General features: G+C 42.0%; 1 protein-coding gene and 1 long non-coding RNA gene across 7 annotated transcripts in view; one reads left to right on the top strand and one right to left on the bottom strand.

Annotated features, from left to right (window-relative positions):
- Positions 1-25,147, top strand: part of LOC119875975 — a 151,065-nt gene that overhangs the window by 26,836 nt on the left and 99,082 nt on the right. For 4 of the 6 annotated variants that reach the window (XR_005354090.1, XR_005354093.1, XR_005354092.1 and 1 more), the window contains exon 5: positions 9,076-10,774. This is a non-coding gene — a long non-coding RNA (uncharacterized LOC119875975). Of the gene's footprint in view, positions 1-1,351; positions 4,286-8,977; positions 10,775-25,147 lie in introns of those variants that run through there. The other 2 variants (XR_005354091.1, XR_005354094.1) reach the window with 2 other exon arrangements.
- LOC119870828 (cornifin-B-like) overlaps positions 10,607-25,147 on the bottom strand; it is a 174,898-nt gene continuing 160,357 nt past the window's right edge. The window contains exon 2 of the transcript XR_005354086.1: positions 10,607-11,943. The gene's annotated coding sequence lies outside the window, so the exon portion shown is untranslated. The remainder of the gene's footprint in view (positions 11,944-25,147) is intronic.

Raw genomic sequence — 25,147 nt, 5'->3', positions numbered from 1 at the left:
ACCAAGAATTTGGCCAACCATTCCTTCTTCTACAACAGTGTAAGGATGGGAAATCTAAGGGATTTGAACCTCAGGAATCAGTAGTCGGGAGGTTAAACTCCATTTCTCACCATGCGAACTTCATGCTATGGAGTGCAAAGCATCTTCCAATAGGAAAGGCAGTGTATCCTCAGTCTAATCCCGATCCTGTGCAATGCACTTAGAGAAATGTTGAGTAACTTTGTGATAGATGAATCTGTTTTCTGTTCTATAAGAAAAGAACAATTAACAGAATGTCTGTTTCTCCTGGGGCAGAATTCCACTATTGTCTCTGCACCACTGAGCTTTGCAAAATGTTGAAACACACAGTCTGTAGCAAATCACTCTTAAACAATCAAGAGGGAAAGAAATGGAAAGGCTAATGAACTTGCCAATTACCCTTGTAGCCCCAGCTTCTGAATATAAGGATGATGGAAGATACCTGATTCCATGTATGGAGACCCTCTGGGGCATAGAGATTCAAATGAAGCAGAGTAGGGAGGAATGCCTCTGCTAACCCACCAGAGGTTGGATTATTTAGAGTTTCAACGAGGAAATGTTGATTAAGAAATGAGAGGATACAGGCAGGAGCAGCTCCTGAAATGGTGCCTAAGTACCTCAAATATTCCTCAGGAATCCCACGGACAACTATGTCAGAGTAGAGCTGACAAATGGAGTATAATAAGCACAGAGATCATGCCCTTGTCAGCCAGCATACAGAGAGCATTACTGATCCTCAGCAAATCATTACTGATCCTCGGAAAAATGTACTGTGATTGGGTAGATGTGTGATATTGGAGATGGGTTTGCAGCTGCACTTGCCAAATCACCTTTGCAAAGCATAGTAGGTCATGGCCAGAGAAGCAAAGGCTGCTCTGCTCTTTCTCAAGCAGAAAGGGATTTTAAAAGGGCCAAGTTCTCTCCCAGAAATGATGGCGTTAGCCAATTATAGATTAGTGATTAGTACAAGCACCTGTGATTCCCTCAGCTAATCTCAGTCTTGAAGTTGGGGTAGAAGATCTCAGGTGCTGGGTGATCAGTCACAATCCCTCTGAACAGGTGCTTAATCAGGACCGGATAGGATGCATTCAGCTTTGGGCACCTGACAGCTGGTACTAGCTCTTTCTCTGCCCTCCAGGATGGCCTTAGACAAGTCCCTTACACCTTTGCCTCTACAGTTTTTATTGTCTTGTTTATGTATACGAAGTGGTGGTCACACTGCTTGGTGACATATTCAGTTAAAAAAGCCCTCTATTACCAAATGCAAACCGAACAAAGAATGCTTTCTCTTAGTAAGCCTAAATAGCAGTTTTCTGAACTCTTTTTACTCCAGGCGACGTTCATTAATACACCAGGAGAACAAAGTGCAGAAGAAGACAGGACATAGACTTTCATCCAATGTGGTCCTGAGACTTGTGACTCTTAAACAAGCATACCCAGTGGTTAAGAACACAGGTTAGGGGGCAGCCCGGTTGGCTCAACGGTTTAGCGCCGTCTTCAGCCCAGGGTGTGATCTTGGAGAACCGGGATTGAGTCCCACATCAGGCACCCTGCATGGAGCCTGCTTCTCCCTTTGCCTGTGTCTCTGCCTCTCTCTCTCTATGTCTCTAATGAATAAATAAAAAAATCTTTAAAAACAAAACAAAACATCACAGGTTAGCAGTGGTTGAATGTGTCTGAAAGTCAGGATGCCAGAATTTAAAAATTGCCATTCTGAAACATCTTAAGGCCTTGGGACAAATTACTTCCTAAACTTTTTTCCTGCATCTTAGAAAATAAAGTAACTGCCTTATTATAGGTTGAATAATACTCCTACTCCAAAATGTCCATGCCTTGATCCCCAAAACTTGAGAATGTTACCTGAAATGGCAAAAGGGATTTGCAGATGGGATTGCTAAGGATCTGAAGATGGAGCTTTTATATTATTTTGGATTATCTGATGGACCCTGAAAGTAATCCCAAGTGTTCTCCTAAAAGAAAGGGAGAAGGAGATTTTACTACAAAGACAATGTGTCAAAGAAGCAGGGATTAGATTGATGTGGCCAAAAGCCAAGGAATGCTGGCAGCCACCAGAAGCAAGGAAAGGCAAGGAATGGATTCTCCTTTAGGGCTTCCGGAGGGAGCACAGCCCTGTCAACTCCTGATTTCAGCCTAGTGAAAATGCTTTCAGATCTCTGACTTCCAGACCTGTAAGAAAATAAATGTGTTTTAAGCCACCAAGTTTGTGGTGATTTGTTACAGCAGCCATAGGGAACTTATACTTCATAGGAACTGTGACTGGAAAAAAAATGTGTGACTGGACATGCACTTAGCAACATGTCTGTTGCTCAGTAGGGATGCTGTGAATGTATTTTATTTTTGGAAACTAAAGCTTTGGTTTTGAGGATCATCAAAACCAGTACAATGGTCATCATTTTTCTTCATGTTCATCCTGGTAAAAATATCTAGATGCCTGGTAGGAAGATCTTTCTTCTCCCCACAACCTCCGTCTTCTAATACTTGGAGGAGAAAGGTTCCTTTTTCCTCATTCAAGTCACATTATTTCCCTTTCAATTTTCATTACTCTTCATTCAACCAGTCTTTCTAAACCTTAAAGAAAGCAAAGGCATTTCTCAATGGATTCAGGTGCTACCTGAAATTAACATTTCAACCAGATTATTATTTCTAGGTCTTACTACCAGCAATTTCTGAAAATTAACTCCTCTCCAGTTTCTGTGCTCATTCATTTCCTCATATCTCTCTTCTGCTTTGAGTTCATGCTTGTCAACTTAGTCCTTTTCCTAAACTCATTTTATAATAAGGTAACCCAGCAAAGTGATTAAAATCTAGATGGTCTGGTTTTACATCCTGGGTTTTGCTACCAACTTACTGTGTGACTTGGACAAGCTATATAACCTTTCTGGTTTCCCCCAAAAAGTGGATATTATTAATAATACCTATAGGTTGCTATTATGGGGATTAAGTGAGTTAATATTTGCTAAGCACTTGTCATAGTGTAAGCACTACAAATATGTTTGTTAACAATGATAAATGCAAAATTCAAGCATATAACTTTCTCAACGTCCTATCATAACTTTGAGATATATATTTGATGAAATCAATATAAGTCTTTTTAAGAGGAACAGAAAGATATTTCTGTCCAGAAAATATTTTTGAGTGATTGTCCATGTGGCTAACTTAGGTAGTAGCCAATGTTTCCAAATTTCTGTATGACAGCCTTGATTAGTCTAATGGAAAACTAGAAACTGAACTTCTGTTTTAAAGCCTTTACCTCAAGGCCCTTCACTGCCATCTCTTTATGCATAAACTTTCATTCGTCCTCCACGTTATGAAAATCTACTTCTAAGTCTCTGATGTCAAGCTCAGCATGGATTTAACAAAAAGACACTACATCAGAGAGAGAATTTTTCAGGCCTGGTTTTGTCTTGTTTTGTTTGGTTGCCCTCCTCGCACCTGTAGCCTCAGACAAAATCAGGAGATCCACATCATGGCTCTAATTCTTAGCACCTGTTTGATTCTGCCAGCCTCAGTTTTCCTAATCTGGAAGGGATATCTGAGGACAACACTGTCTTAGGACTGCTAAAAAGAACATTTCCAGCTCTGTCTCAGGTGAGGTGTGAACTGCTGATGGGAAGCCTGGTTACATCACATGACCCTGGGATCTTAGCAGTGATTAGGTCAGGAAGGGCCTGTGCAGGCACATCACACTCAGGTAGTTTCTAGATCTTTAAAATGAATATATTTAGGGCAAGAAAGATATGCATACATGAGTCTGAACCACTGAAATTTTTCACAAGCTACCATTTAGTTCTTGAGAAATATATGTAGGGAAAATGTCCTGCTTATTACTAACTGGAGTTGTAGCCCAAAATGCCATATAAAATGTTTAATCTTGTAAAATGTATGGGGCCTTTGGTGAACTCTCACTTAAGGTCTAAACCAGTATTTGGTATAATATAGAAAGTGGACTATTTGCATCATAATTACCCGGAGTGCTGGTAGAAATCCAGACTGTTGTTTCTTCCACAGAGCTACAAACTTAGGATAGTGGGGCCAGAATTATGCATTTTTCATAATTAGTGATTAGTGAGCATTTCTGGCCTAGCCTAAAAGCAGTTTGAATGGCCCCTTTGGCTCCCTTTCTCTTATGCTTTGATCTTGTATCTTCCAAACTGAGAAGGGGGAGGGGTGAAGGGTTCTAGGAAAGGAAGGGACCTGGCTAAGTAAAGACCACTGTTTGAAAATAAAATAGTTTAGGTCGCCTGAGTGGCTCAGTATGTGAATCATCTGCCTTCAGTTCAGGTCATGATCTTGGGGTCCTGGGATTGAGCCCTGAACCAGGCTCCTTGCTCAGCAGGGAGCCTGCTTCTCCTTTTCCCTCTGTCTACCATGTTCTCTCTCTGTGTCAAATAATAAATCTCAAAAAAAAGAAAATAAAATTATTAATGAGTGAGCGAGCAGTGCAAAGATTGAAAAAAGAGGGAAACAATTCAAATTTTAGGAAAAATTATTAAAAATGTATGAGAAAATAGTAGATGAAATATCAAGCAAACTAAAATAGAGCATGATTTTAAACAAGGAATGGTAAAGACCAGTAGGAGTGCTATACTGACAGAGTAGAATATATAATCCTACCACATTATTTTCCCCAGGACTAAGCAATACTTGGTCAATACAGGCTGTTGGTTTTCAGCCCTTAGAGCCAAGCTGTGGATAAAACACAGAACACTTTGCTACAATTGTATGGAAACATGTAAATACTAACAGCACAAACAAAAGCAAACATGTTATTGATAGAAAGTAAGTTAAGTAAGTTAGTTATGCAAGGGGAGAGACAAGGCAGAGGAGCCATGGCACACAGGATCATGCATAGAGGAAAATCACGAGATTAGGGTGAAAGTAAGTAACACAAGAAATAAATAATTGTTAATATTTCTTGACCTGTCCTGTGTGTTAGACACTAAAGGCTGCAAATACGTTACTATTTGCATTATCATAAGCAACCCCATAAGGTAGGTTGTGATTCTAATTCAAGTGGTGCATCATCAGAACCACAGCTTTTAGCCCTTTGCTACCACTTCCTTCACCAATAAACCCAGCGCAGTTACATGAAGGTACAACGAGGAAGCAGCAAAATTAATTGAATATGATGTTTGGAAAGGAAGAGGGAGAGAAAACAGTGGGAGTGGAATTTATCTTCCTCCATCATGTTAGAGTGGTAAAAACGTTGTCTAAAAGGAGTATGTCATGATACAGCAGGATAAGCATAACGTTTAGAATTGTGGGGGTGACATCAAAGTAGCAAGAAACTGACTCTGGAGAGGGGACCTTGAGGGAGAAGGGCTGCATTTCACTATCCTTCAAGTTGCTGTTAGGCTCAGGTATTCTTTTCATAAAAATAAAATGTCTATATAGAAATTGCTTCTACTGCATAAGTGCATCAAAACATGATATTCAAAATCATCTTTACCTCTACCACATATTTGTTAAATATTTTACAAATATTATTCAGGGTATTACTTTTAGCTTGAAGGCTTAAAAAAAAAGTCAAGAAGTAGGAATTTTTAAAAGTTGTCCCTGGTAACATTACCAGACAGGGCTGAGAGAGGGTGCAGGACTATTAGAAGCAAACTGGATTTCAACCCTGCTTCTGAGAGGCAGTTCTGACTACAAAGGGTAGGCAATTCTTTGCAGCCAGGGAGCAGGAGCTTTGATCCTCTGGAACTGTAATAAACAACTTAGAGTAAATGAATCGGGCAGCAGGGTGCCTGGAGGGGTCCAGCAGCCTCTGTGTGCTGGTGCTCTTTGTTTTTACAGGGCTGATCTCATAAATGTTGCACTAGGCTCAGTGCTGTGCATTTTTAAGCTCAGTTATCATATTTTTCCACGTGTTTACTTCATAAAAGTAGGCACTTTTATGCTCCTGTTAAAATGGGATCTCCTATTTGAATTGCCTGCTGAAGGCAAGGAAAGCACTTTTGCCTAAGGAGCTCATTAGCATGCATATATATGCATATGCCCTATCTCCATCCTATCTCTATCTGTATATCTACTTACTTACCCACCTACCTACCTACCTATCATCTGTGCATCTATCCTTATTTATAGAATGACAACAACATGGGTTATAAGTTACTTCCTTATCTTAGCCTTCCCAAAATCTTGCAACGTAAATAGGCCACGGAGAAAGCACTGAGTTCCTGGAGACTCTTGAAGGTTGGTCTACCATTAGTCATCGCACAGCCAATAAATGGTGCAGAGTATTCAACCCAAATCTTCTCTTTCCTCCCTCTGCTGACCCTATGCCAGCCACCCACATTAGTTTATAACTGCTCCCTGAGGGTATCCGGTACCCCTCTAATGGGTCTTTGCAGCGATTATTCCAATTATTTACAATGCTTTTCCCTCAGATATTTCATTCATTCACCTCCCTCCAGCATGTCATTTGCCACTTTTAGTGAGGCTTATCCTGTCCACTGTTAAAATTGAAGCTGTGCTTCTCTCTGCCTACAGCCTCAATGCTCCGTAGGCTACTCTGTTTTCCAAAGGAGTTGGAACTCACTAACCTAGCAGATAATTTACACGTATGTATTTTTCTCCCCTCCAACTAGAATGTAAGCCCCACAAGGTCAGGAATTTTGCCTTTATTAAGTCTAGTGGAGATCCAGAAAAGTTTAGGGTCAGCCAGAACTGGGCAAAATGGTGACACAGGTGATTTGATATTTTAGTGATTTAGATCAGAGCTGGGCTGATTATTGAAAAGGACCTGTTCTAGTGCACTTAAGCAGCACAATAAATTCTAAGTCAACTGAAATTTCTAACACACACAGACAGAGCAGGCATGTATGTGCTCTTTTTCCATTTGCTTCTCCGGGCTCAAATCTGTCTTCTCTGGGTGAAGTGGGAACACGTAAGAAAGATTGGCCTAAGTCTAAACTAGGAAGGCACCCAAGAAAACATTTAAATAGTTTTAGAAAACTAAAATCATAGGGTGGTTTCCTTTCACTCATCAAGGGTTATTCAACCTCTATTGAGGTCAGAGTCGGGGGAGAGGAGAGCAAAGCACAGAGGGTGGAGGCAAGGACAAGTCACCTCATGTCTCCCTCCTTGGGACCTTCCTTCCTCCTGGATTCCCATCCCTTACACTCAAAATGCAGATTTCAGGTTCTGTGCGTGCAGCCAGAACCTGTGGCTACTTCCACATTCCAGTCACTGAGACACAGAAAATTTGGCACAAAGTCTGGTTCAACCCACCCCACTCACATAGGTTCATTCTTTCTCTACTGCCGAGACAAAAAGACACACGAGCAAAGGCAGATTAGTGAGAACAAAGTTTTATAGATATAGAAGTATATCTACGTAATCTGGGAAAGATAAGAGCCCATTGAGGGTCTGATACAGCAAAATCCATTTACTATGACACAGAATATGTGGGGGAATGTCTGTTCCGTAGAGGTTGAGATTCATGACAAAAGAAAGGAAGCAGTTGGTGGCGGCTCCTAGACAGGCTATGAAGGTTCCCCAGCCATGCGCAGAGCACAGAACAGTGGACCAAGAACTTGCACACACAGCGCTGGCTCACCAAAGTCAGAGGGGTGCCCTGACTAGGGGCAGGCCCACATGTTCCAAGAGTGGAGATTTCTCTCTAAAAGGCATGGCGGTATCCCCCATTGCACCACCAGTGCTGTGGCTTGCGGGGGTTCTGTGTGCTCTGTAGGAATGGGGGACCGTTATGATGTCCAGTCGCAGTAGGTACGGTGCTGTTCCCGGGAGCACCAGGGGCCTTAGACACAGGTAGGCCCCCAGGGGTCTGAGGGCGGTTGCCGATACAGAGGGCTGCCATCATAGACACGATGATGTTCTCATCTGTGCTTGCATCAGGTGGGCCCCCGGTATGCTGACATAAAGCAGGAATTCCAGGTCTTCCAGTCGTGGGAGTGATGTTGTTCCCCGCCTTCACACCACTTACCTGCTGGGCAGGTGGGCCCCGGGTGCCTGGCGGGAAGGTAGAACTAGAAGTGCATCGAAGCACTGAGATCTCGGTGCTGCTTCTTGCAACTAAAAGTGAGGTCGTGTGGCCAGGCAAGGCCCTGGTGCTCTGTAAGAGGGAAACACGCACGACCTTGGACACACAGACCTTTGTGGTGGTGGCGTTTCCACACGGAGAAGTGCTGTGGCTTGGGGGGGGTCCTTCCCCGGATTTTGTTCTTCCTGGTGATCCTTGGGGGCACGTACTGGCAGTGGGCGCACCAGCGCCTCCAACAGGGGGAATGGTGGTGTTTCCCATCACAGTACCGCCTGTGATTTGGGCAGGTGGGCCCCTGGTGCCTGGATGGAAAGTGGCATGAGAAGCATGTCCCAATACTGGGACAGTACTAGCCCTTCCTATAGCAGCAGCTGGACTTCCATGCGATGGATTGGAGGCTATCTGACCAAGAGGACGAGCCGAAGGGGTGCTGGATGTCGCCTTCAGTCCAGCTCCAACGTTGAATGCTCCTGATGCCTGTGAGGGAATGGACCCTGGTGTGGACACATTAAGCCCATCCATGGAGATTGCAGGTCCCGCCAACATCTGTGTGTCTGTAGTGGTATCCGGGCGTGGTGAGCCACTCGGGACTGCAGGTCCCACAAAGGTCTGAGGGCCTGTGGTGTTAGGTTTTACTGGTGAGCCACTGGGGATTGCAGGCCCCACGACGGTCTGTGGGCCTGTCGTGGTACCTGTAACTGGTGAGCTAGTTCCCAGTGCTAGGGATCCCAGTGGGACCTCCAAAGCCAGTCGTGGTAGAACGAGGAGTGTGGAGAATACCTGGCTGGTTACCATAGGCCGTCTGCTTGTTGACAGTGGTGCCAAAAGGAGAGCCTGCCAACCCCGATTGCATTGTGCTGCCCTGCTGCCCTGTTTCCCTGTAGCCCTGCAGCCCTGCGAGGCCTGTAGCATTGTTGCCCTGTTGCCCTACAGCCCTGCTGCCCTGCGAGGCCAGTAGCCCTGCCGCCCTGCAGCCCTGCAGTTCTGCTGCCCTGGGAGGTCTGCATCACTGCCGCTCTGTTGCCCTACAGCCCTGCTGCCCTCCTGCCCTGCTGCCCTGCCGACCTGCTGCCCCACAGTTGTGATGCCCTGGGAGGCTTGAAGCCCTGCCACCCTGCCGCCCGGCCTCCATGCCGCCCTGACGCCCTGCTGCCCTTCAGCCCTGACGCCCTGTGATACCTACAGCCCTGCTGCACTGGGAGGCCTGGAGCCCTGCTGCCCTGGGATACCAGCAGCCCTGCCGCCTTGTGAGGCCTGTAGCCCTGCCCCCCTAGGAAGCCTGCAGCCCTGCTGCCTTGCCATACCTGCAGCCCACCGCCTGCGAGGACTAGCTTTACCACCCTGGGAAGCCTGCAGCCCTTCTTCGCTGCTGCCCTGCAACCCTGACCCCCTGTGAGGCCTGCAGCCCTGGAAGCCCTGCAGCCCTTCCTCCTTGCTGCCCTGAAGCCCTGCCCCCCTGCCAGGCCTGTAGCCCTGCTGCCCTGGGAGGTATGCAGCCCTGCTGCCCTGCTGCCCTGCCACCCCGCCCCCCTACGAGGCCTGCAGCCTGGGCACCCTGGGAGGCCTGTAGCCCTGCTGCCGTCCCGCCCTGTAGCCCTGATGCCCTGTGAGGACTGCAGTCCTGATGCCCTGCCACCCTGCCAACCTGGGAGGCTTGCAGCATTGCCACCCTGTTGCCCTGAACCCCGGTTGTCCTGTGAGGCCTGCAGCCATGCTGCCCTGCTGCCCTGCTGCTTTGTTGTCCTGCAGTCCTGCAGCCCTGAGATTCCTGTAGCCCTGCCATCCTGGGAGACCTGCCCTACCACCCTGGGAGGACTGCAGCCCTCCTGCCCTGCTGCCTTGCAGCCCAGCTGCCCTGCCTCTGGGCCGCTCTGGGAGGCCTATCACCCTGCATCCCTGCTGCCCTGCAGCCATGCTGCCCTTCTGCCCTGCTGCCCTGCGAGTCCTGCAGCCCTGCCACCCTGGGAGGCCTAAAGCCCTGCCTCCCTGCTGAGGCCTGCAGCCCTGCTACCCTCCTGCCCTGCAGCCCTGCAGCCCTGCCATCCTGCGAGGCCACAGTATTGCCACCCTGGGAGGCCTGAAGCCCTGCCTCCCTGCTGCCCTGCAGCACTGCCGCCCTGCAATGACTGGAGCCCTGCCATCCTGGGGGCTTGCAGCCCTGCTGCCATGCTTCCCTGCAGCTGTGCTACCCTGTGAACCTGCAGCACTGCAGCCCTGGAAGGCCTGTGACCTGTCCTCCTGCTGCCCTGCAGCCCTGCCACCCATCCACCGTGGGAGGCCAACAGCCCTGCTGACTGGCTGCCCTGCTACACTGCTACCCTGATCCCCTGCAGCAATGTCGCCCTGGGAGGCCACAGCCCTGCCGCCCTGTCAGATCTGCCACCCTGCTGCCCTGCAACCATGGAAGGCCTACTGACCTGCAGCCCTGCCACCCTGTCAGACCTGCCTCACTGCTGACCTGCACCTCTATCACCCAGGCAGGCCTGCAGCCCTGCCGCCTGGCCAGCCTGCAGCACTGCCACCCTGCGAGGCCTGCAGTCTCGTCAAACTCAGAGGCCTGCAGCCCTGCCGCCCTGCTGCCCTACTGCCCTGCAAGGCTGCAGCCCTGCCGCACTGTGAGGCCTGCAGCCTGGCCACCAGTGTCACCCACCCGGCCTTTAAGGTTTCTGAGCAGACACTGGACCCCGACCTGCCTGGATGCTGCCTCCTCTGGCCCCCTCTCACTGGCAGGTAAGTTCTTTTCTTTATGGGAATTTGGCAATACCACACCTAGAATGGACAACGCTCGTTGGGTCATAGAGACGGTAGTGGCATAGTTTGGGTTCGAACCCAGCCTGACTCTCCCAGAGCTTTTCCTCAGGAGTGTGTGTTACCATTTTCTTAAAATTGATTTTTATTTTTCATAGTTCTTAGGGTACTTAGCACGGAGCTATACTTAATACGAGCTCAAGCACTGCCCAATATTAGGTCTTCTTTTGTTCAATTGATAAATGGATCAGAGACCACACTGAGCTCTGGTCTTACAAGACAGAGGTCATAGACCAGCAGTCGTCAGCATAGCATCATGCCACATTCGTAATTCAGCCTTGCAGCTCTGATTTGATCTTTGGTCTCCCTTGCAGGATCCAAATGTGTAAGATTCTATGTAAAAATTTCATGTAAATCTCTAAAGATTATATTGTAGATAAATTGTAATCTACCTGAAAGGGATGCACCAGTGGATTATTGCATATGGATTCGAGGCTGGTTTCTCTGGCCTCTAGGACTATGTCTAGTAAGGCATCTCATTCATGTCTAGAGAGCAAATACATCATTTATTGGAAGTTAATGGTGGAGCAATGTAATGAATGGATTAAAGTAAGATCCTTATCCGTCATTATGAGTAGGCCAGCCAGGTTCGCCCTTCACCTCACATTGTTGGCAGCCACATGCAATTCGAGAAATTCTTACGCCCAAGAGAGGACACATACTCTTGGGCCTCTGGCAAGGGAAACATGTTTTATTGCCTAGGAGGTGGAAGCTTCAGCATGACAAGGAAGAGTTTGAAAATCCTGGCCAAACACGGGGCTTTACCTAGTTTGAATCTTGTTTCTTTGGCTTACATCATTGAAGTGTTTTCTCTCTCACGGGGCTGATGTTGCGTTTTAGGAATATGACATACAGAAGTTTCAGAACCAAGAATCCTACCGACCAGTAAAAAACATATATGTACATTTTTAAATGTCATATATTTATCTTTTATACTTAGAATAGCATTGGACATAATTCATATGTACAAAGTTAGTTTTAGCGTTCTGTTGAAGAGATTCCTTTTAGGCATGTTAGAGCGAATTCAGACTTCCATCCCCAACACATTTTGAGGTTGGTAGGACACAGAAGGTTTCAACCAGACTCACGTTCTGTTGGAAAAAAGGAGAATCGTTAGAAGCCCTTTCTAACCTCTCTAGGAGAGAAATGATTTACAGCTATGACATTTAACCATAATTCTTTGATATCATTTGGGAAGAGTTCAATAAAGAACAGTTTCTTGATTTTGTTTGTTTGAACAAAAATAGCAAGCTTGTACAAATTTTGGGCAAAGATTTCTTATAGGAACTCTGAAAAAGGTGGTCATGTCAGACGAATGTGAAAACAATAAATTACAGTCATATTAGTTCCATCTCTCTCTCTCTCTTTTTTTTTTTCTCAAGGAGGGAAATTTAAACATATAAGAGTTAGTATTTCAGGACAATAAAGGAAATTTGGACAAGGATATCCCAGAAAAACCTACCTCTTCATTTTTCTTGCCAAATGAGACGGGAGGGACAGGGTGCTTTTTTGAAATAAAGACCATGCTTTTATTTGTCCTTGAAAGTCAAAATAATAGTAGGTGACAAGTGGTTACTCTGAGATAATTTGGCTTGGCGGGAGCAAACATGTTGAGACAGAATTCGTCAAGGCAAAATATTGTTTTAAAAATGATTAATTTCATCATTAATTAAAATATTTTAATAATAACAGCAATTTATCGTTGCCAGGAAGATTACCTCTCATCTGACAGTTTATACAGCGCAATCTCTGATTACAGCAAATGAAGCCATAGGCGGGCAGCCTTGATGGGATCTGTGGTAGTGGCAGTGACCCATAGCTAACCAGCTGTGTTTGACCACTCATCCCCTGTTCCCTTGTCTTCCTCACCAACAACCCATTGTAATTCATACAGAGTTAATATGGAGGGCAGACTGAATGATCCATGGAGCTCGTTAAATGAACTTTTATTCCCTAAAATACCTTTTGTCCCCTTGTTTACAGCCCACCTCTTCTCTCTTCTCTTTATTATAACCAAGGCTCAGCAGAAGCAAACTGGCTTTGTGCAGCTCCTTCTTAGGTGGTCTTTTCTTAATCATTTTATCACTCCTACATTTCACTTTTTGCCATCGAGAAATGTATCAAAACCTTTCTGTGGTGGATGACTTCCCCAGTCTCTTGGCATTGATTGCTTTCATTTTGGAAATTCTATGCTTTGTTAAATATGGTGTCAAAAGGAACAGAAAGTAAATATGTTTTTTTGGTCTGCCATCTTGAACTGAAAATACCTGTTGAATTTAGCACTCAGTATTCCCATGGGGGTGGAGGGAACAACCTCAGAATTCACAGATGTAACATTCAAGACTTCAACTTTTCTTGAGAAATCACTAAGGATTTAGCATTTGGTAATTTCTCCCCCCGCCCCTTTTTTTAAAGGTTTTATTTATTCATTATGAGAGACATAGAAAGAGAGGCAGAGACACAGGCAGAGGGAGGAGAAGCAGGCTCCATGCAAGGAGCCCAATGTGGGACTTGATCCTGGGAATCTGGGATCACGCCCTGAGCCAAAGCCAAACGCTCAACTGCTGAGCCACCCAGTCGTCCCAGGATGTAGTAATTTCTAATGGGAAAATAATACCTATTTTCATGATAACATGAGATGATGAACATGAAAATCCTTTGTAAAGTTTAAAGCTCTATAAAACTGTTTTTTATTATTTTTTGCTATTTCATTGTGCCTGAACCTGGTTTCTGACATTGCCTATGTGAGAAAATGCCTTCTGGTTTTACCGTTTCAAAAAATAGACCGTAGTTTTCAGTAGCTCAATGAAAATGACATTGTTCTTCAAGGTTAGGGGTAAAGACACAAATGTTCCTTGACACGTATCACTTTATAATATTTTCAGCAACTAAGTTACTCATGTATTCCTCCTTCCAGGTTTGTTGAGGACCTACCACCAGCCAGAGGCTTTATGTTAGGTGTTGGAAATATTTTCCAGGTTTTAAGTATTTTAGGCTCTTTGGGCCATGTGCAGTTTCTGTAGCTTCTTCTCCTTCTCCAACAACTTCTCAAAATTTAAGAACCATTATTATCTCGTAGATCCTACAAGAACAGGCTGAGAACCCAGTTTGACCAGGGGACCGTTATTTGCTAACCCCTGCCCTACACCTTCACTGAGTAGAAGGCACATCTTATTTTTTTATTATTATTTATTTATTCATGAGAGACACAGAGAGAGAGGCAGAGACATAGGCAGAGGGAGCAGCAGGCTCCCAGCAGGTAGCCTGATGTGAGACTTGATCCCAGGACCCCGGGATCACAACCTGAGCCAAAGGCAGATGCTCAACATCTGAGCCACCCAGGTGTCCCAGAAGGTCATCTTTAGAAATTCACTTCTTTAAACCAGTCATCGGTTTTCCTGATCTTGTCTTTACTCCCCTTCAGTCTCTGATAACATGGCATCCCGAGAGCTTCTGTTAAAACATAGTTCAAACCGTATCACTTAAATGTCTTTAGTTGCTCACTCAAGGCAAAAACCAAAGTCCTCAAAATGCCCCTACAGCCCTAGCAATCTAGGCCTCCCAACTTCCTTTCTGAGTTCATTTCCTTCTTCTCTACACTTTGCTCACTGTGGCCTCCGCACACTGAGATTCCTTCTGTTCCTTGACTATTCCAGGTGTGTTCTTGCCTCTCTGCGGGTAACATTCAGTCCGCAGATATGTACGTTGATGTCCCCACATTCACCTTTTGTTCTTTCTTAAATTTCATCTTCCCCAGGAGTAACTAGGTGTCTCAGTTAGGAATCTGACTCTTGGTTTCAGCTCAGATCATGATCTCAGGGTTGTGAGTTCCAGCTCCTTGTCAGGCTCTGTACTCAGTGGTCTAGTTGTTCCTCTCCCTCCCCCTAGTCTTGTGCGCCCCTCTCTCTCAAATAAATAAATGAAATTGTTAAAAACAAAACAAAAAGCATTAATAGAATTTCATCTTCACCATAAAGCCTTTGTTGATCACTTAATTTCATATTGTAACCACCTCCTATCAACTAACAATGTTCATCTCCCTTCCTTGCTTTCTAGTTCCCTTTAGCACTTACCTGACAGGCTAGTTATTTTATATAGATTTATTTAATTTTTATTTATATGTTTATACTAAGTTTATATATTTGTTTATTTATTTTTGCCCCACCCACTAGAGAGAGGGGATATTCATCCGTGTTGTTCAGTACTGTATTCCCTGAACATATCTATAAAACATACTGAAGAACAGTACCTGAAATCTTGTAAAGGATCAGTAAATTTTCTGAACTGAATGGATAATTGTGTGCATAAATTAATGACCAAAGCTCTAGGGTTTCTGAATTGAGGATTGATGGTCAGAGAAAGGCAAATGGTTTGGACAAGTTCTCTGATAACTAACCTAATACTGCATGAAGCAGTATTTGTAGTTCTCTGATAACTAACCTAATACATAGGTTTTTGTTAACTTAAGTCGTTAAGAAATGGGAAAGCTGGTGACTAGTTTGGGGACACACATCAAGATTTTTATAGTGCATTCTGTAGAGTTATTTTTAAGCCTGTACAAATATCAATGGAAATATATGCATTCACATTTACCTGTATTACTTTATTTAATACTTTACAGGATCCCTCCAAATAGGGATGGATACCAAGTATTAATATCCTTCCTTTATGATGAGGCTACTTTGCTCAAGGTTATGTAATAATTTAGTTGTAAATGTCAAACTACCCTCAGAGTTTTTCAGTAGATCCTCCATAGAAACCTGTGACATTAATAAGACCCACAAAAATTCGTTCAGCATCCAGTGATGCCCACACTACAGATTTATTTATGGGCCATCCATTTAAACAAAGTGAGCTAGTTTATACAAGCAAAAGTATATCAAGCTTTGTCCTCCATTAATATTAGTAAGGCAAAAAGGGGCTCTAACACTTCCAGGATGGTTTGAGACCATCATATCTGCATTATAAACATGGAGGTGTTTAGCCAGGATGTCTTTCTCTGCCACTCATAAGAATTCCTATAATATATAGTGATATGTATTGAACAGATAAGGGGCTTTTGGGTAATTAGAAGTCCTTCAGTATGATTTTTCCAGAAGCCTTGCCTATAAAGTGAAAATAGTTGGTTTGGACACATTCAGCTATGAAGAATTTGTTTAGACCTTAATTTTCATGGTAAATGAAATGAGCCTATTTTATCTCTGCCACCTCATATATGCCTTCCTCAAACTTCTGTTTTGTGTTTGAAAGGACTTAGAAATTAAAAGCGAAGATAAAAAATAAATGACAACCTAAATGATACCCGGGATATTTTGTTGGCTTACATGAGCATACAGAATTAAATATGACCTAGTTCAAATGTTTATTTTAGTTTAATGTTGTTTAGTGGGGTGGAACCGCCAAGGTGCCGGGAAACAGGAATTCACCTATCTTGTTTGGAACTGCAGCCCATACATACTTTGGTTACCAGTTCTGCACTTTCTATAGAATCGTTTTCAGGTACCACTATTTTCTATGTATATATATACATATATATCCCCTTTAGTTTAAGTATTTTCCAGATACTTTTTTAATATACAGTGCTCTGATTCCAATCTTGCAGAGTCCTGCACCAGTTACGTAGAATGGAGGACTTTTCTTTCTCTGTATTATATAGAACTCAATAAAAGAATAATGGAATGGGATTTCCAATGTCTTGTTCCTTTGGGAAACCCATAATTATTTTGGGCCCCTTTCCTTTTCTTTGTTTTGAGAGAGTTGTACGAGATGATTCAAAATAGCATGTGCTCCCTTTGAATAATAGTTTAGATGTAACTGGTATTCTAAACAAATAAAGATAACTACACATAAAACATGTTTTTAGAGCTCCTTACATTTTACAGATGATAAGATGACAGAGCATAGTGGAAGTAGATGATTTAACCTGAAACTCCAAAGGAGGTGGAGCTAAACCACCTGTCTCCTTTGTTTCTGAAGCTCTTATATCCAGAGCATAGTCTTCTGAATATCAAGCCATGAAGCTTGATATTACAAGTATGTTTAAGGGAGGCTATTTTTATAGGATTTTCAATTAATGGCGGAAGTTTCAAAATTCTTACAAGATCATCTGATCTTGTGAGATTTACAGTTCCATTTTCATGTCAAGCAAGTTGTATCAGTCCCAGGTAAGCAATCATCTGGATTTCTGGTTGCTTCTTTGAACTAAAATTCAGAACCTCTTGAGGTTTTCTTTTTTTTTTTTCATTGTTTTTTTTTTTAATTTTTATTTATTTATGATAGTCACAGAGAGAGAGAGAGAGAGGCAGAGACACAGGCAGAGGGAGAAGCAGGCTCCATGCACCGGGAACCCGATGTGGGATTCGATCCCGGGTCTCCGGGATCGCGCCCTGGGCCAAAGGCAGGCGCCAAACCGCTGCGCCACCCAGGGATCCCTTGAGGTTTTCTTCTTGCTCCCTGAAGTTTATGCCAGTTAAGGCTTTTGTAGGAGTACATCCAGGCTACTGTAGCTCACATAAGAAAGACATTCAGTGAGTCAGTGTTAAGCCCTCCTTCTCAGGCTGATAGTGAGCTCCTGATAAAATATAATCATTATTAGATACATATCCTCCAAATAGAAAAGTAGTTATCTCAGATTTTTAATACCAAATAAGTATTTTTACATTGTCCTATAATACATGTATTGATTGTACCTATCAGGTATGATATACATACATACATTGAAATGTTATTCAGCCTTAAAAAGAAATGACATTCTTTTTTTTTTTTTTTTTTTTTGGCTTGGTGTTTGTCTTTTTTTTTTTATTTTTTTATTTTTTATTGGTGTTCAATGTACTAACACACAGAATAACCCCCAGTGCCCGTCACCCATTCACTCCCACCCCCCGCCCTCCTCCCCTTCTACCACCCCTAGTTCGTTTCCCAGGGTTAGCAGTCTTTACGTTCTGTCTCCCTTTCTGATATTTCCCACACATTTCTTCTCCCTTCCCTTATATTCCCTTTCACTATTATTTATATTCCCCAAATGAATCAGAACATATAATGTTTGTCCTTCTCCGATTGACTTACTTCACTCAGCATAATACCCTCCAGTTCCATCCACGTTGAAGCAAATGGTGGGTATTTGTCATTTCTAATAGCTGAGTAATATTCCATTGTATACATAAACCACATCTTCTTTATCCATTCATCTTTCGTTGGACACCAAGACTCCTTCCACAGTTTGGCTATTGTGGCCATTGCTGCTATAAACATCAGGGTGCAGGTGTCCCGGTGTTTCATTGCATCTGTATCTTTGGGGTAAATCCCCAACAGTGCAATTGCTGGGTCGTAGGGCAGGTCTATTTTTAACTGTTTGAGGAACCTCCACACAGTTTTCCAGAGTGACTGCACCAGTTCACATTCCCACCAACAGTGTAAGAGGGTTCCCTTTTCTCCACATCCTCTCCAACATTTGTTGTTTCCTGCCTTGTTAATTTGCCCCATTCTCACTGGTGTGAGGTGGTATCTCATTGTGGTTTTGATTTGTATTTCCCTGATGGCAAGTGATGCAGAGCATTTTCTCATGTGCATGTTGGCCATGTTTATGTCTTCCTCTGTGAGATTTCTGTTCATGTCTTTTGCCCATTTCATGATTGGATTGTTTGTTTCTTTGGTGTTGAGTTTAGTAAGTTCTTTATAGATCTTGGAAACTAGTCCTTTATCTGATACGTCATTTGCAAATACCTTCTCCCATTCTGTAGGTTGTCTTTTAGTTTTGTTGACTGTATCCTTTGCTGTGCAAAAGCTTCTTATCTTGATGAAGTCCCAATAGTTCATTTTTGCTTTTGTTTCTTTTGCCTTCGTGGATGTATCTTGCAAGAAGTTACTGTGGCCGAGTTCAAAAAGGGTGTTGCCTGTGTTCTCCTCTAGGATTTTGATGGAATCTTGTCTCACATTTAGATCTTTCATCCATTTTGAGTTTATCTTTGTGTCTGGTGCAAGAGAGTGGTCTAGTTTCATTCTTCTGCATGTGGATGTCCAATTTTCCCAGCACCATTTATTGAAGAGACTGTCTTTCTTCCAATGGATAGTCTTTCCTCCTTTATCGAATATTAGTTGACCATAAAGTTCAGGGTCCACTTCTGGGTTCTCTATTCTGTTCCATTGATCTATGTGTCTGTTTTTGTGCCAGTACCACACTGTCTTGATGACCACAGCTTTGTAGTACAACCTGAAATCTGGCATTGTGATGCCCCCAGCTATGGTTTTCTTTTTTAAAATTCCCCTGGCTATTCGGGGTCTTTTCTGATTCCACACAAATCTTAAAATAATTTGTTCTAAGTCTCTGAAGAAAGTCCATGGTATTTTGATAGGGATTGCATTAAACGTGTAAATTGCCCTGGGTAACATTGACATTTTCACAATATTAATTCTGCCAATCCATGAGCATGGAATATTTTTCCATCTCTTTGTGTCTTCCTCAATTTCTTTCAGAAGTGTTCTATAGTTTTTAGGGTATGGATCCTTTACCTCTTTGGTTAGGTTTATTCCTAGGTATCTTATGCTTTTGGGTGCAATTGTAAATGGGATTGACTCCTTAATTTCTCTTTCTTCAGTCTCATTGTTAGTGTATAGAAATGCCACTGATTTCTGGGCATTGATTTTGTATCCTGCCACGCTACCGAATTGCTGTATGAGTTCTAGCAATCTTGGGGTGGAGACTTTTGGGTTTTCTATGTAGAGTATCATGTCATCGGCAAAGAGGGAGAGTTTGACTTCTTCTTTGCCAATTTGAATGCCTAAGAAATGACATTCTGATACATGCTACAGTATGGACAAACCTTAAAAACACTATGATAAGTGAAGTAAATCAGTCAGAAAAGGGAAAATATTATATGATTCCACCTAGCTGAGGTATTTAGGGTAGACAGATTCATAGAAATTCATAGAGTAGTAGTATCTAGGCATTGGGCATATACATTTTTGCAAATATATATCTAAATATCCAGCAGTGCCCTGATGCCCTTAAAAAAATTGGATAGGAAAGGCCTGGGAATTATGAAACAGAAATTAAAGCTACTTACTTAAGAAAATGTAAGTTTTTTTCCTCAGGGGAAAAAAATTCTTTTGTTGCCAATGCCATACTTTATTTGTTTTCTTAAAAACATGCCATATTTCAAAGTTAAATTTTTTTAAAGATTTATTTATTTATTCATGAGAGACAGAGAGAGAGAGAGAGAGAGAGAGAGAGAGACAGGCAGAGGGAGAAGCAGGCTCCATGCAGAGAGCCCGACGTGGGACTGGATCCAGGGTCCCAGGATCACACCCTGAGCTGCAGGTGGGGCTAAACCACTGCGCCACTGGGGCTGCCCAAGTTAAGTTTTTCTATAGATTAGAAACCTTGTGACATTTCAATAAAACATGGGCCCCTGGATCTTAACATGGAAATTATTTATGATAGTATGTTTACAAGGGCAGATGTTTTTCAAATCATTTTTTTAAATTCATCTCTTCTTTGTTTTTTCAAATGTATTAAATCTCTAACACCTGACTTCAGTTGACTCAGAGTCTCTATAAAAGTGGAAATACTGCCTAACTGCTTCTTTACTGCATGTTAATTAAACAGAGTAATGAGCAGGGGTAGCAAAAAGAGAGAATGGAGAAATCAAGCTACTTCACAGAGTTATACTTGAAAAACATAATTCTGAATTCAGGCAAGGAGCATGACATCCTGGGAAGCAACCTCTACTGGAGGGCAGGCTTGGCTTGCAGCCTGGGCATCTGTGTAGCAGTTTCTTTGTTTCTCCATGTATTCTTGGAGAGATGAACTAGGGAGCTCTGGTAGTCTTTCACCTCTATAAACCATAAAGGTAGGCAAACTATTTGAAACTCTATAAAACTGAGACCTTCAGTGTCTCTTCCACCATTTTGGAATGAGTTGCCTGAGCCATGATGTTAGAGAGGCATGTTACAACGGGCAACTCGGCATATGGTATCATTTGTAATATTCAGAACAGATATTTGCTTTTGAGCTTAGGTCCTTGGGAAACAAAGTGGTTCAACTGTTTGTAATCTCACTAAGAAGAAAGAATGAGTGAAGCGGGTAGGTTTGTTTGTTTGTTTTACTAAAATAGAAATTAGACTTAGATCTAAAAATTTAAAAAACTCTCTCTGGGATCCCTGGGTGGCTCAGTGGTTTAGCACCTGCCTTTGGCCCAGGGTGTGATCCTGGAGTCCTGGGATCAAGTCCCATGTCAGGCTCCCTGTATGGAGCCTGCTTCTCCCTCTGTGTCTCTGCCCGCCCCCCTCTCTCTCTGTCATGAATAAATAAATAAAATCTTTAAAAAAAATTTTTTTAAAGCTCTCCCCATTTTTAGGTATGTATTTTGCTAAAAGATGATTAGAGGACTTCACACTTAAGTTTAAAGTGAAAAAGGCAAGCTTAGTGGATTGCATCATTAGCTGATTAAAGAAAATGTTAACTAAAACATCACCATCAAGCATATGGACTGATCTAATTAGCTGATTACTAATTCAGATTTAGTGCTGAGTACCTTTACTTTGAACATCAATTTCAGCTTAATAGGAAGCTCTTCCTGCTTCTCTGTCATCGTAGAAAACAAGGCTTGGCAATTGGGCAATTAAAGAAATGAACGAATGAATATTAGATTAAAGCCTTTCCTGATATCCATTTCGGAGTGCTAAAAAATTTTGTTCACAGTAAATTCATTACAGAATAGGAAGCCGCTTCTCCTTTCAAAACAAAACGGCAACTTTCAGCCATATCAAAATCTCCTACTCCAAATCCATATTGTCTTTCTTTCTGTATCTTTTTAGCAACAGTAAGTGCCTGACCCTGTGCTCTATTCTGTGGATCAGGGACAAATAAGATCCAGCATTTGTCTTTAGGTATCACAGTGTACTACTGGATAAGAAAGTCACATCAACAGTCTCCTGTGATTAATGATGGAAAGAGAGAGTGGGCACCAGAGAGTAACAGAGGAAATATGTATAACCTAGTCTGGGTTGGGTGGTACAGAATTAGTGAAGATAGTGAAGACAGGTCTGTACTAGAACAAGGGGAAATGGAAGAACTTCTTTCTGCCTTTCTTATTCCCTTTCTCTGTTTTTTTTAAAGGCTGATGTCATTACTTAGCTCCATTTCCAATCTCTCTCCCATTTCATCAAGGTTGCTTTCTCTCCTAAACCCTCCCATCCCTTTTCCTCTAAAGGCCAATAATCTTATCCTTGCAGTGACAATGGCCTGGGGGTCTACTGACTAATAATCTCATTAATTCTTATGATATCTTCTCATAAAAAATAATATATAAATGGCAATTATTACTCCAATTTTACATATGTAAAACTTGAGCCATGAAGAATGAAACAGATTTGCCCAGGGTTACACAGAAAATGGAGGAGCCAAGATGGGAATGAATGAAACACTTCATATCATACACAGTCACCTTGGGCTTCATTAATAGGCTTATTACTGTCACAGTAAATGTCAAATTTCATCTAGAAATGTTATAATGATATACATGTTCTAGAATAATGCAGTATAAATTTAAAAATCAGCATTCTAAAGATTTGTACAAATAATATTTTATGTATTTAGTTTTTGTTACACCCAATATTATTCAGGAAAGTTATAATATTGTGAGACAAAAAATGCAATTCTTTTTTTTTTTCAAAAATGCAATTCTTGTGTTGAATCTGAGAGAGAGAGAGCACGTGCACACATGCACATGTAATGTTTAGTCTGATTATAATGGAAGGTTGAATGCTCGACTGGTCTATAGAGATTGGTAGTAATTAGCATGACAGACAAAAGGAGCAAATGTAGTCCATTTATGCCTCGAGCTGAACTAATTTTAGTGTTAAGCATGAGTCTAATATCCATAAATAGGGAATAGTTATCAGCAAATATTGAAGTCAGAATAATATTTGTAGTTTTTCAGCAAGAGTAAGAATTATCTAGCTTGAGTAGGTTTTGCTGTTAAAGATAATATTATAAATACACTGACCCGATAAAATCCTGCTAGGAAAGTTAGTGTCTAACAATCTATAGATAAAGTTTGAGTTTATCATTTCTAAGAAGTGTTCAATGGTTATTCTGATAAAACATATTGAATCAGGAAACAATATCATAAGAATTAAAAACAGTATCTTTATATAATATACATACATGTTTATAAACTGTATCTCTTTCTTTCTAAGCAGTAAATCAATTTGTTTCTGGTTTTAAATAAATAGTACCTCAGTCCAAATAAAACTGAACATATTCAAGTTTCCATGGCATCACTTGAACTGGAGATTTGGGAATTTGATACCCGTGACCTTTTGTGATTTCACCATCATTATCATGTTATTATATTGTAAGAGAAACTTTGTCATATCACTTCTAGATTAGCAGAGAAATGTGGAAACTCCAGCAAAATTGACTCTATCCTAACATATCTCAGTCCTATGCCTTTTCCACAACTTCATTGTTGGAGCCTGACACATGTGAGGGGTAATTGAAAGGACATGTAGCTGAAAGAGACTCACATCTGTGTTGTCATTTGGATTGAGTGCTTATTATATACATGGAACTTGAATTTAACCTCTCAAGAATTAGTCATTGTGATTGTAGAGAAAATACAGACCTAACCATGTCATGAGATTATTTTAAGTATCTTATTGGTGGCTTTTAAAGAAGGTCAGTAATTTTTTTTTAAGATTTTATTTATTTATTCGTGAGAGAACACAGAGAGAGGGGGCAGAGACACAGGCAGAGGGAGAAGCAGGCTCCATGCAGTGAGACTCGATCCAGGGACTCCAGGATCACTCCCTGGGCCGAAGGCAGGTGCCAAACCACTGAGCCACCCCGAGGATCCCCCCCCCTTTAAAGATTTTGTTTATTTATTTGACAGAGAGCAAGTGAGAGCACAAGCAGGGGGAGCGGGAGAGGGAGAAGCAGGCTCTCCACTGAGCAGGGAGCCAGCCTTGGGGCTGCATCCCAGGACCCCGGGATCATGAAAATGCAAAAATACAGTATTAAAGGGTCACCTGGGTGGCTCAGTCAGTTAAATGTCTGCCTTTGGCTCAGGTCTTGATCTCAGGGTCCTGGGACTGAGTCCCACATTAGGCTCCCTGCTCAGCAGAGAGTCTGTTTCTCCCTCTCCCTCTGCCTGCCAATCCCCCTGCTTGTGCTCCCTCTCTCCACCCCCCCCCCCCATCAAATAAGTAAATACAATCTTTAAAAAAAATACAGTGTTAAAAAATAATGTTAATAATGAACATGTGCTAATAAAATCTAATTCAAACTAAAAAACTATTTCAACAATATTGCAGGATACAGGATCACACACAAAATCAACTGCACTGCAAAGTACTAGCAATGAACAGTGCAAAAATGAAATCAAGAAAAAATTCCATTTTTAATAGCATAAAAAGGATAGAATATTTAAGAAGAAATTTAATTAAAAAGTGCAAGATTTTTACATTAAAAACTACAAAACATTATTGAAAGAAATCAAGCAGTACTTTAAAAAATTAAAAGTATTCTATGTTCATAGATTAGAAGGCTTAATATTGTTAAGATGGCAATATTCCCCAGTTGATCTTCAGATTCAAAGTATTCTGTATCAAAATCCAAGCTAGCTTTCTCTCTTCAAAAAAGAAAACTGACACACTGATCCTCAAATTCATATGAAAATGCAAGGAATTCAGAATAGCCAGGAGTCTTTAAAAAGAAAAAAAAAAACATTAAAGGACTTGCACTTCCCAATTTCAATACTTATTACAAAGCTACAGTGTTCACAACAATGTGGTACTAACATAAGGGAAGAAATATAGATTAATAGATTTAAGACTTCAAAAATAAACTCCTACATTTATGGTTAGTTAATTTTGGCCAAGGGTATCAAGGCAAATTTTCAATAGAGAAAGAAAAGTCTTTTCCATGAATGGAGCTAGACAGATTGATATCCAGATATAAAAGAATAAAGTTGAACCTCAAACTATATACAAAAATTAAATCAAAATGAATCAAAGACCTAAACGTAAGAGCCAAAATTACAAAAATCTGGGTGGCTCAGTTGGTTTAGCCTGAGACGCCTGATTTTGGCTGAGGTCATGGTCTCAGGGTCTGGCTCCACACAGAGCTGGAGCTTACTTAAGATTCTCTCTCTCCCTGTCCCTCTGACTCTCCCACACAGATGTGTACCCACATGCACTTTCTCTCTCAAAAAAACAAAAAAATTAAAAATTAAAAAACCCTTAAACATAAAAAAAAAACCCAAATAACCCAATTTACCAATTTCAAAATGGCCA

Source organism: Canis lupus, chromosome 1, assembly GCF_011100685.1.
Source record: "Canis lupus familiaris isolate Mischka breed German Shepherd chromosome 1, alternate assembly UU_Cfam_GSD_1.0, whole genome shotgun sequence".
NCBI classification, from domain to species: domain Eukaryota; kingdom Metazoa; phylum Chordata; class Mammalia; order Carnivora; family Canidae; genus Canis; species Canis lupus.
The sequence above is the reverse complement of the archived record's forward strand: the minus strand, read 5'-3'. Positions and strand labels throughout refer to the sequence as shown.